This window comes from Artemia sp. Qi Xiang Cuo, chromosome 11 (genome assembly GCF_049724085.1).
Source record: "Artemia sp. Qi Xiang Cuo chromosome 11, ASM4972408v1, whole genome shotgun sequence".
NCBI lineage: Eukaryota > Metazoa > Arthropoda > Branchiopoda > Anostraca > Artemiidae > Artemia > Artemia sp. Qi Xiang Cuo.
This window is the reverse complement of record NC_142804.1, coordinates 28443799-28455472: the sequence shown is the minus strand read 5'-3', so window position 1 is coordinate 28455472 and position 11674 is coordinate 28443799. Positions and strand designations below refer to the sequence as shown.

The following is an 11674-nucleotide window of genomic DNA, read 5'->3' as shown; positions in this document are numbered from 1 at the left end:
TCAACTACACTGACCGCAAAATAAGCGACTTTTAATATACCTCGATACTAACTTTTGAGGTCTGGCTTGCCATTGATCTCGTTGTTCTTTTGTAGAATTTATTTGATCACCATTTAGTCTGTTGAGCAAGGTTACACAAACGATGGCCGCTCGAATACCAGCATGGTGAGTTAGTGCACCAAAAACAACTGCCTCCATTTCAATATTTCTAACTCCATTCTTATCTAGCTTGGTCAAATATGCAATCTTATCATCCTCACTATATTCACAGAAAGCATCATCTAGTCTTCCTTGTCCTTCGTAAAAGTCATCTGCACACATTGTCTTTCCTATGGTTGTGCTCCATGGATCTTCAGGTCTTGTAAGATTCTTTAACTCCGTCGCTAAGTTGGAGTCAAGTTTTGCTGGGCGACTCATTTTCTTGCCAAGCACAGGAAGGTCAAAATTAGGCTCACCATATCCGTTCAAAGCTTCGCTAGTTATCACAATGTTTCCACCCTCAATGCCAATTCCTCCACAGGTTCCTATCCGGAAGAAAACTGGATCCTTTACTTGTGCATAGTACATAAGCTTAATCATCTCATATAGCAAGATGCCGATAGATGGGACACCCATTCCATGGCTTAATGAAAGTACAAGTTTCCAACATTAAACATTGAGTATCTGTGCCCTTTTTCTGAAATATCTCGAAGAGTAGTACCGGCTGGCAGACTATATCCCAATCTCCTTCATGATGAAATGCGCAAACTCTTTCATACGAACTGGTGTACCCCCCATGCAAATAAACTTAACATCACCAAATAATGCTCGTAGATCCTGATACTCAGTATCTAAATGAATGTGGTATAATGTATCACATGGCATCTGCTCAAGGTGATGATTTTTCACATGAATCAACTCCTTATTCCTTGCTACTGTCTCTCCATCAAACTTTGATTTACACTTGTTATTACAACAAATATTCCGTGAAGTCATCTTATAAAATTCTTACAATGATGTGACAAGTTAAATTCACTTGTCGAGTAGCAAGAACCTAACAAGAAACAAAACTAATTTTAGAATTTCTAGAAATTTTTGTAGTTGGAAATAAAAAATAAAAATTATTGCTAGGACACCATAAATAGTTTTGCAGTTTACATAATAATCTTAGCGATTCTGAACTGAAAACTGAAATAAAATGAAAAATTGAATTTATTTTCTACGGAAATATAGCACAAAAGATACGCACTTTAGAAGTTGAGCCAAAAAAAATTTTGTTCCAGGAGAGAGACGAAATCACTTTGAAGTGAGAGATGAAATAAAATTTTTATTAATTAAATCGAACGAAAATAAGACTAATTTAAAATTTTCAGGTATATTCCTAGTTTGAATTAAAAATTGATATTGTTGGTCCGGCACCATAAATATATTTTTGCAGTTTACATAAAAACCTTAGCAATTCTGAACTGAAAACTGAATTAAAATTAAAAATTGAATTTCTTTTCTTCGAAAATATAGCAAAAAGGTAGGCACTTTCAAATAATTCATGGAAACGAACTATAAGTAAGAGGCGACCCGGCTCAATAGTAACTGAAAGTCTAAAAAACGAAATTTTAATACCAATAGATACATCAAAAGAAAAGATACATAAGACTCAGCGTGTCAACGAACCTTCCGTTGAAGGGGGTTAGGTTCCGTTAGCGTGAGAAGGGGGTTAGTTGCCCTCAAATCATTTTTGACCATTAAAAAGGGCACTAGCCCTTTGAATTTCCATTTCAATTAGCCCTTTTTCAAGTTTCTAATACAATAATTTCAATAAAACCTTATATGTCCCCACGGCATAACGTATAACCGTTGCTCTACAGACTGTGGGGGCAGTGTCCTGCTCAAAGCTGAAATTTCCTGAATTTTAAACTGCATGGAACAAAATGGCTATCTCAAAATTTAGATTGGATATGTTTGGGGAAATGGTGGGCGTGGAAAGGGTTTTAGTTGCCTTCAAATCACTTTTGATTATCAAAAGGGCACTAGCCATTTCAATTTCTAATTGAATGAGCTGTTTTTGAAGTTTCTACGACAACGCGTTCTATAAAAACTGATATACCCCAGGGCATACCTCAAAAACCTTGCCCTGCGGGCTGTGGGGGAGTATCCTCCTCAAAAACATAATTTATATCTGGAAATCAACAACGCCGGACAAAACGGCTATCTCGAAGTCTTTATTCGATGTGTTTGGGGAAAAGGTGGGCGAGAGAGGGGGTTAGATGCCCTCAAATCACTTTCGACTATTAAAAAGGACACTAGCCCTTCGAATTTTCAATCGAATGAGCCCTTTTTCAAGTTTCTACGACAAAGATTTCAATAAAAACTTTTATGTCCCAAGGGCATAACTTATAACCCTTGCCCTGAAGACTGTGGGGGGAGTCTCCTGCTCAAAGGTATAATTTCCTGAACTTTAAACTGCGTGGAACAAAAGGGCTATCTCAAAATTTTGATTGGATGTATTTGGGGATATGGTGGGAGTGGAAGGGGTGCAAATTGCCTTCCAATTACTTTCAACCATTAAAAAGGGCACTAGCCATTTCGATTTCTAATCAAATGAACCCTTTTTGAAGTTATTACGAAAACGCGGTCTATATAAACCCTATATGCCCCCAGGGCATAACCTACAACCCTTGCCCTGAGGGCTGTGAGGGGGTTGTCATCCTCAAAAACCTAATTTACAGAGCTTAAAACTACGTTGAATAAAATGGCTATCTCAAAATTTTGATTGAATGTGTTTGAGAGGAAAGAAAATAACAAAATTAAAAATAAAATAAAAAAAGGTGAAAAAACGAGGATTTTGTCAGCCAGTGGTGAACCGCGAAGAAGAAGAAATAAGTAAATATTTCGACAAAGACCTCCGCCGCGTCGTCCTCAGTGCTTAAACAAAAAAGAAAGAAAAGAAAAAGAAACCAACGAAAATCGAACCTTTCGAAGTTTACTTAACAACGACAGAACAAAAACTAAATAAGAACCAGGTTCGAATCAGTGAAAAAGAAATCTACCAAGATGATTGAGCAATAATCCTTTGTTTTGCTATAGCCTTAGCTAGTCTACAAATTGGTTCATCATTTGATGTACAAATAGGCTCTCTCAAGTTATACCGGGCGAAAATATTGATTGAGTCCTTCAAAATTAAACTGTCATAAATTGGACTTAATGAAATGTCTCTAGGATCTCTATTTATTGCTAAATCTCGGTTTATGTATTTCTTTTGTCTTAATTACCTCTTTCAGAAGTTTGTGGTAAGCCATTTACAGTAGATATTAAGATTGCCTCGTCAGAAAGAATCATATGGGTCAGATTTTCGAAAATATGCAGGGCCAATGCCGGATCAAAGTTGTCATTGTTATTTTTCAATCTCAGGGGCTTATCTATTGAAATTTTGTGGTTCATGCAAACGTTCACCTAATTGTTGATGGGTCAATTCTTTCTTGTGGAAGAATTTGATGTCTTTTGCAAGTTTCTAAGAAATTGAACTGACAAATAAGATTTGCATGTTTTTTAACATAATTTAAAAAATCTAAAACAATATTTGTCAAATGCTCCCCGTAAGCTTGACGTAAAATCATTCTAAGACCACACTGGCTATACATGACAAATGAAACTGAGAGAGGAAAGAAAATAACAAAATGAAAAATAAAATAAAAAAGGTGAAAAAACGAGGATTTTGTCAGCTAGTGGTGAACCAGGAAGAAGAAGAAATAAGCAAATATTTCGACAAGGACCTCCGCCGAGTCGTCCTCAGTGCTAAACAAAAAAGAAAGAAAAGAAAATTGAAACCAACGAAAATCGAACTCTTAGAAGTTTACTTAACAACGACAGAACAAAAACTAAATAAGAACCAGGTTGGAATCAATGAAAAAGAAATCTACCAAGATGATTGAGCAATAATCTTTTGTTTTGCTATAGCCTTAGCTGTTCTACAAATTGGTTCATCATTAGATGTGCAAATAGGTTCTCTCAAGTTATACCAGGCGAAAATATTGAGTGAGTCCTTCAAAGTCAAACTGTTATAAATTTGACTTAATGAAATGCCTCCAGTATCTCTATTTATTGCTAAATTTCTTTTTATGTATTTTTTTATCTCAATTACCTATTTAAAAGTTTGTGGTAGGCAATTTACAGTAGATGTTAAGGTTGCCTCGTCAAAAAGAACCAGATGGGTCGGATTTTCGAAAATATGCAGGGCCTATGCCGAATCAAAGTTGTCATTGTTATTTTTCGATCTCAGGGACTTGTCTATTGAAATTTTGTGTTCATGCAAGCGTTCACCTAGTTGTTGATGGGTCCTACCAATTTAAAATTTCGCACATGATCACGAATATTCTGTAGGTTGAAACCAACATTTAGTCACACAATCTGAAGGCCCGTCTATTCAGAGAATGGGTTTCGAAACTTTAACACATATATTAAAAGACCATAGATCCAAAAGACGCGTGCTTAGTAATAAATTATTAAATTTCAAATCTTTATTATATCAGATTTTGTCCCCACAAGATTTTCACCAAATTTTACAAATCTCACATAGGTCTTTCCGACACATTTTCCATTTAGCAGAAACTCGTTTATCGGAAAAATTTTCAAAACTGGAATTTCAAGTTTCAACAGAGAAGGATTTTCCTTCCTAGATTTTGTCCTGGCCCTCCTTTGGAAAATCTATCCTCTAAGATTTTTACATCCAAGAATCTAAGTATTCTTTAAAAAGGACCAAAATTTGTAATGGCTCAAAATACATCAGAAATTATTACGGGCGTGGAGTCTGCTATTTTTAGCTCTCATGGTGAAGTCGAAAATCCAGACCTACTCAGAGGTGAAATTGTAAAGAGTATTCTTGATTATAGGCCATCTTTGTCGCAACGCCCTTTTAATGGATAAGAATACTTACAAAGAAATAAAAATTGATCCGACGGACAAATACACATAAGCAGTTGAGAAAAGAACTAGGAACTTTAAAAGACAGTAGACTAATTACCCCTCATATGTATAGAAAATTTTACCCCAAAGGTTGTTCACGTGGCGTTACGATTTAAAGCAGTGGAATGTAACGTTAAGATTAATGCTGATCGCGCCAACTGCTCTGTTGAGATTTGAAGCTGTGAACTTACACCTTATAAGTTTTCCGATAGCGCCACTTATAGTGCTAAAGATTGTGCCATCGGGGACTGCGCCACAGCAATGATGAATTAAGGTAAATAGGTGACCGCGCCACTCTCCGAATGCGAGAAAATAAAATGCGTAACTATAGTAGGTTAGAAATTCTTCAACTATCAATCCGGGAGCGTAACCTCGCTTCCTCGAGTTATCTCTTTGTCAATTACCTCAAATGTTATGTAGAAATCAGATTCCTGGGAACGTTAACAATGGAAGCATACGAACTAGTTACCTGGTGAGCGATTAGATACAGACATATAAATAAAACAAACATAAATAGAAAAGCAATTATGTTATTGTGACTTACATTTTAGGTGTACAACAGTGCTTCACTTCAACTGACGACAAATAGAGGCAGAGGTAATAATGACCAAATCTCTACAATGACTGCATAATGATAATTCTGACAAATGAAATGCCCAATAATAGTTCTGACAAACGAATGCCCCGAAAAAACACTTTTACAGCACTATAAAACAAGTTTTGGTTCTACGCTCTAAGAGCTAATTCACGATTGGCCCAAGTCATGTGGAGGGGCCCGCCACCTTATCATTATGTGGACGAACTCACTTCATTATGCTAACTGTCCATCCAATAATTTGTTTTAAATATTTTTGATGATTAAACATTTATAACTTAAGCTTCTTTCGAACTCTGTATTTAGTGATTTTCTTATTTCCAAGTACCATAGCGAAATTCAAAACCGTTTCCCGTGATTATTTGGCTGAGACTAAAATGCAGTTTTTCTTTTGCTGATTAAGAATTTTTCTTTTTGAGACGGGATTTAAACTTAATTAGGGAAGTTTAATTTATGTCGGAATTATCCTTAGAAGGATTTTAAGTATATCACATATTACTCCCGGTACATATTACCCTTCCCATTATTTAATGACGTCCCGTCATTAGGACTTGCTTGTCCTTGGGTTTTTGAAATATTCGCTATTTATTAACTATTGGTCCTGCGTAATTTTAATTGACATTGTATTATTTTATACTCTTATATAAGCTTAATCAGGAGTGCTAAAAATTTTCTCTATTACTCTTCTAGTTTTATTATATATCCCTTTCTAAAGTTCATCTACCGGACTAAGATTATCTACGGTTCTAGCCTAGCTACTATACTAAAGATTTTTCTTTTTCTGCATCTAACACTGATGACTTTTACATTTCCAACAAGGTTGGGGCTATTCTACTTTAAAATAAGATTTTTTGAAAATTCACCTTTTACAAGTTTCTTTTTTGATTTTGCTAACTATAGGATAATTATGCTTCCTATCTACGCTAAATTAATGGAGAAATACATTGATTTTACATTAACTCTATCTAAGTAAATAGCAATACATATATATATGAACGATTTAAAATGTTCACTACGTTCACTGATAATCATTAAAACATTTTCACTGGGTTTGTTCGTTATATAATTTTGATAATAGGTTATCGAAGTTGTTTTTCAAAACTTTTTTCTTATCAAAACTATTAAAATCTGACAAGTGTTAAATTCACACCTATTTCATCACCTTCGTGTCTCTTAGTGTACTCAATCCTTCCGTTGTAAATTATGGTCCTTCACTCCTTTCATCTTGGCAAAAATTTTTAAAACACTTACAATATAGTTTCTTCACAGAAGAGTTCGAGCATGGTTATGTCCATCTTGGACGAAACGCTTTCTCTAATTGTCAAGCAGGAAATGATATTTCCAAGTACAGGTATGTGGAATTTTGACATCAGAGTTCATTCTCACCTGTTATTGGATAGTTCATAAGGTGCCTTATCGTTAAGGGGTTGAACACTGGGACTGCGTTCATTTTCTTCTCAGCATATCATTTTTGGGACATGTTAAAGCACATAGAGAATGTATTTCTCGTATAAAATTGTTTATTCGTGCACTTAGAAATCATAGTTCACTTATAAAAGTTTTATGGCATGGCTTGCATCTATTAACTCTTGCGATGACTCCTTGGCTAATTACAGGGGAATTGAAGTTTGGGTTTAGACTGGGTCGACACCACAATTTAGTGACTCCTTCAATATATTGTCTTTAGATTGTGGAAGGAGTATATTGTCACTAAGGGGTTAGTCATTGGTGTTAATTTTGGTTTCTGTAATTCAGTGGTTGGTTTCCAGGTTCATTTTTCAGAAATTATCTCGTAACATTTATGGGATAACAGAGATATGAACTTTTTGCATTTGATAGAGGGGATAGAATGGATTCCAAGAAATGGTCGAAAGGGATTCAACGCTTGAATCTGCGACACATAAATAATTTTTGGGTTCATCAAATATCATTACTATACAGTCATATGGTATATAGGCCCATAAGGATTATCATGGGTGATATTTATGTACTTATATCTTGTACTGGTCGATGGGGTTCTCAGGATTTATTTGATTATATAGTTCGATAATGCACTGGATACTGATATTCAAATATAGCGTTACCTGATACGTAGTATGGTTTTTGGTCGAGGAAACAACGATCAAAAAGGTAACTGTAATCTTCGTAAACGAAGCTAGGACGAAAATTGCCTGGAGTCTATGGTGAATACTCTTCGTTGGTTGAGGTATGATGAAAATAGATGCTACTAGGTTGTATCAGCGCTGGACTTCGCATTGTAATGATCGATTTCCAATATGTCACTCCACTTCCTGTAATAAAAATAACGAGGCAGAATCACACATTCTTTAAAACAAGTCGTTATAATACATAATAAGCGATATAATTAATGGTTAATGTTACATTACAAGACAATATTAAGCAAATACATTGATATTGATACAAATAATATGATTTTGACAAAACAACGTCATTATCGTGTCAGTTTCAAATATATACTATTTTCATTGGTAAATCAAAAATATAGATTTCTTCTAATTTGTTTTTATAAAGGAAACGACGATACAAGACTTATTTAATCCTTCAACACTTATTTAATTCTCCCTTAGATTTAAAAAAATCCTTTGAACATAAGCTACTCTACATTGTTAAATTTGAGGTCTCAGTTTACAACACATTTCATGCCTTCATTCTTCACGCACGTCCGTGCTGTTTAAGAAACGCATGTTGCAGCGTCATAGCCGCACGGTTTTACGTAAACGACACTTACAATGAGGGAACAAGACATAGCAAGGACGAGTGGAGTCTTCTACACCCACTCGTTTTCTAATGTCTTCCTTTTTTCTTGGCTTAGACGTTCTCATGGGGTTCCAGGTTTAACTTCTGCATTTCAGCCATTTCCCCGTGTTCTTCCTTTGGGTTTTGCCTTCTTAGTCTCATGATTTTTCCATAATTAAAATCTAGTAAGGCTCTCATGGTCAGGGAAATCGCGAATACGAAAAATACGGTCAGTAGTATGTTCCACCAAAAATTGGTTGAGAATAATCCGTATCTATTATCCACGTGCGTAAGTCTCTGGTCTTCACTTGTAAATAGGGGGATCCTGGGAGTCTAATGCTTCTCTTATTTTCATAAGCCTTAATATCCCTTTTTTACTTTTCTATTTTGGACCATATCAAGGTTTTCATTTCCTCACTTTCTATATTGGGAATAGTATACGACAGGTTAATTGCCTTGAAATTGATTATTTTGGGACGTATTATATTTGTGCTTAGGAACTTCAATTCAAATACTATGTCATTTTCATTACTCTGATCTGTGTCTATGTACATCAAATAGACCAATAGATCGTTCGGAAGCTCTAGATTTTTCAACGTATTCGATATATGTTTCTTATGCATATTTTCACGAATTACTTTGCGATATCGTTCAGCTAGGTAAAGCGGATTATTTTAGACTTTTGTCGCTCTAAAAATTAATTGTATGTGCGACGCATTACAACATTTTTTTCACGTACAATAATGTCAAAAGTATTGATATTATTGAATATTTCCCTGGTTTAGATATCATTGTAAGTATTCCCTGGTTTTGATTTTTTTTTCTTTTTTTCTTTTTTTTACTCGTGAGCCAAAAGTTTTTAAATTATTATTCCTTTATGACGCCTATCCATTAAAAATCTTTTAATCTCATACTGACTAAGTGTAATTCCATCTATCGGGTTTTTTAACCGTTCTACCCGATTGTGTCGTTACTTTTTCCTCGACTTCTTGCAGTTTTTTCTTTTTTGGTTTTTCTAGCGAAATAAGATCAAACTTTTTGTATTGTTTTTTCAAAAATTCTTGCCCTTTTAACTTTGTTTCTTTTGCATGCGCGGCCGCTGAAGTTGGTTTTGATTTCCCTGTTTCTTTAACTACCATATGGTCTGATTCGCCGTCAGACTCTTCGGAACTGGATTCCGATGATTCTTCATTAGAACTTTTAGAAGTGGCACTTCTTGTTTTTGAGGTAACACCAGCCCTTCCTTCGGAAATTTCTACTCCTCTTGAAGTAGAAGTTTTATTCTCTAAGTACTCGCCTTGAGTTTTCAACTCGGGAGACTTGACAGATTCTTGAGAGCTTTAAGAGGATTCAAAATTTTTTGAGGGTTCCTCCACTGCTTAAATGTCATGTCTTCAGGGGGACGGGGCATTTTTTGCACTAGTGTTTCCCTCCATGATGTCCGTTGTTTGGGTTTAACCTTGGACACAGTTATATCATGATATTGTCCTTGCTGGTCATCCTTGGGAGTTTGATTCCGAGGTAATGTACTTTGCCTCGTCTTTATGGGGAAATTTATCAAGTCCATGGCTTCTCGCAAATTTGTTTTAATTGAATCTTTAGGGGGAGTTTTCTTTACAATAATACCCGGAGTTTCTACGGCTCTGTTCAGTTCCTCCTGCAATGACAGGGGCCTCTATTGGTGTTGCAGGAGCTATCGTCTGCAAATCTTTTGGGGGCACAAGGGGTCGAAATTCTATCAGGAAAACATTGGTTATTCGGAGATATTGTATAATCTAATTCTCCTGCGCTCTCCGATGATGAACTTTTTGGATATTTTGGCGTTTTTATTCTTACGGGTATTAGGGATTTTCTCTTGGGAATAACTAAATTTTTCATAGCTAAAAATTCTTCAAAGTTTTCCTCATCACTCTCGTTTTCGAAATAATCTTGTTTGAAATTAAAGGGTTTTAGCTCTGCCAATCTTGATTTAGGGGGTTCATTTTCCGCGTCTAAGAATCGGTAGACGAGGGACGCGATACCCATCTCTCTGGAAATTTTGCTCTTTTTATTCGGCTAACATGCGCCTTGTAAGTTCTTCCACTATCGGGGTTCACCATTTTAAAAGTATAATCGTTATCGTAATTTTGACTATTCTGTACGGTCCAGAATATTTATTGGAAAGTTTCTTGCCTTCCGCCTTTGCCTCATTTTTTAGATAGACACAATCTTCTATCTTAAAATCTATATTCCTCTTGGTTTTGGGTTGGTTTCTTAGCTCTTGGTTTATTTTACATTTTTACAACTCTTGCCTAAACATCTTATAAGTTTTCCTCATCCTATTTATGAACTCTTGTTTGTAATCCTCTGTGTTATTGTAATATTGCCAGGACTCAATAGTCTCACCACACGGGATTCTAAAATCGTGACCAAAAAGTAAATAAAAAGGATTGTCTTTGGTTGTTTCTGAATAGGCAGTATTGATTATGTTAGTTAAATAAGGTAAGAATTGATCCCAATCGTTCCTGTTGTCTTTTGTATAAATGCTTAATACACTCGAAAATATTTTATGCCTATTTTCTATTTTTCCATTAGCTTGTTGGTGATACGGGGATGTCACCAATTTCTCTATGTTAAGAAAAGTCATTAAGTCTCTTGTTACTTTTGAAACAAAATTGCTATTTGAATTCTTTGCATCGTTTTGGGAGGGATCTTTGTTTACCGTATCGCAAATCCGTAATATTTCTCATCACTATTATTGTCTATTAGATTCATACTGGTGCTATGCTGCGTTATTGTGGCATCTTGCAGTGTCATATTGGGTTTTACTATGTTTTTCCATAATTCCGCCATTTTCTTGAATTCATTTGTCCTATACTGTCGCATATCTTCTATTTTTACTTTTGGAGATTCAATCCACTTATTATTTAAATTTACTTCACCTCTGCAATTTCTCTCAGAGTAATTGAACAAATTTCTGGTTATGCCATGTCCTCCTTGTGAGACATTAGATTCAAAAGATTGCGACATTATATTGCCAGAAATTTTATTTACTGTTACGTCCTCTTCGTAACCTCTGTTGCAGTTTCTTAAGGTATGAATTCCTTCCCCTACCTTAGCCGGGTAGACAAGTGTTTTGTTTGCTACGTCTAATAATACCTTATTTGACCTTAAAAAATTTGCGCCGATAATGGCTTCATACGGAAAGTTATTGTATATTATAAAATTCGTCGGAAAAATTTTATTATCCCTTTTTACGTCTAGGCGAATTGAACCTTTTGCATCTAATTTATACCCTGTCACGCTAGTTAAATTGGGATTATTAAGATTCCTCTGTCGTCTTATATGAGGAGGCAACATATTAAATATGCATGAGTTTATGATATTTACCGTGGCACCAGAGTC

The 11674-nt window shown here is 35.3% G+C and overlaps 1 pseudogene; it reads right to left on the bottom strand.

Moving 5' to 3' along the window:
* On the bottom strand, positions 1-975 carry LOC148946842 (uridine phosphorylase 1 pseudogene; annotated as a pseudogene).
* Positions 976-11674: the final 10699 nt, after the last annotated feature.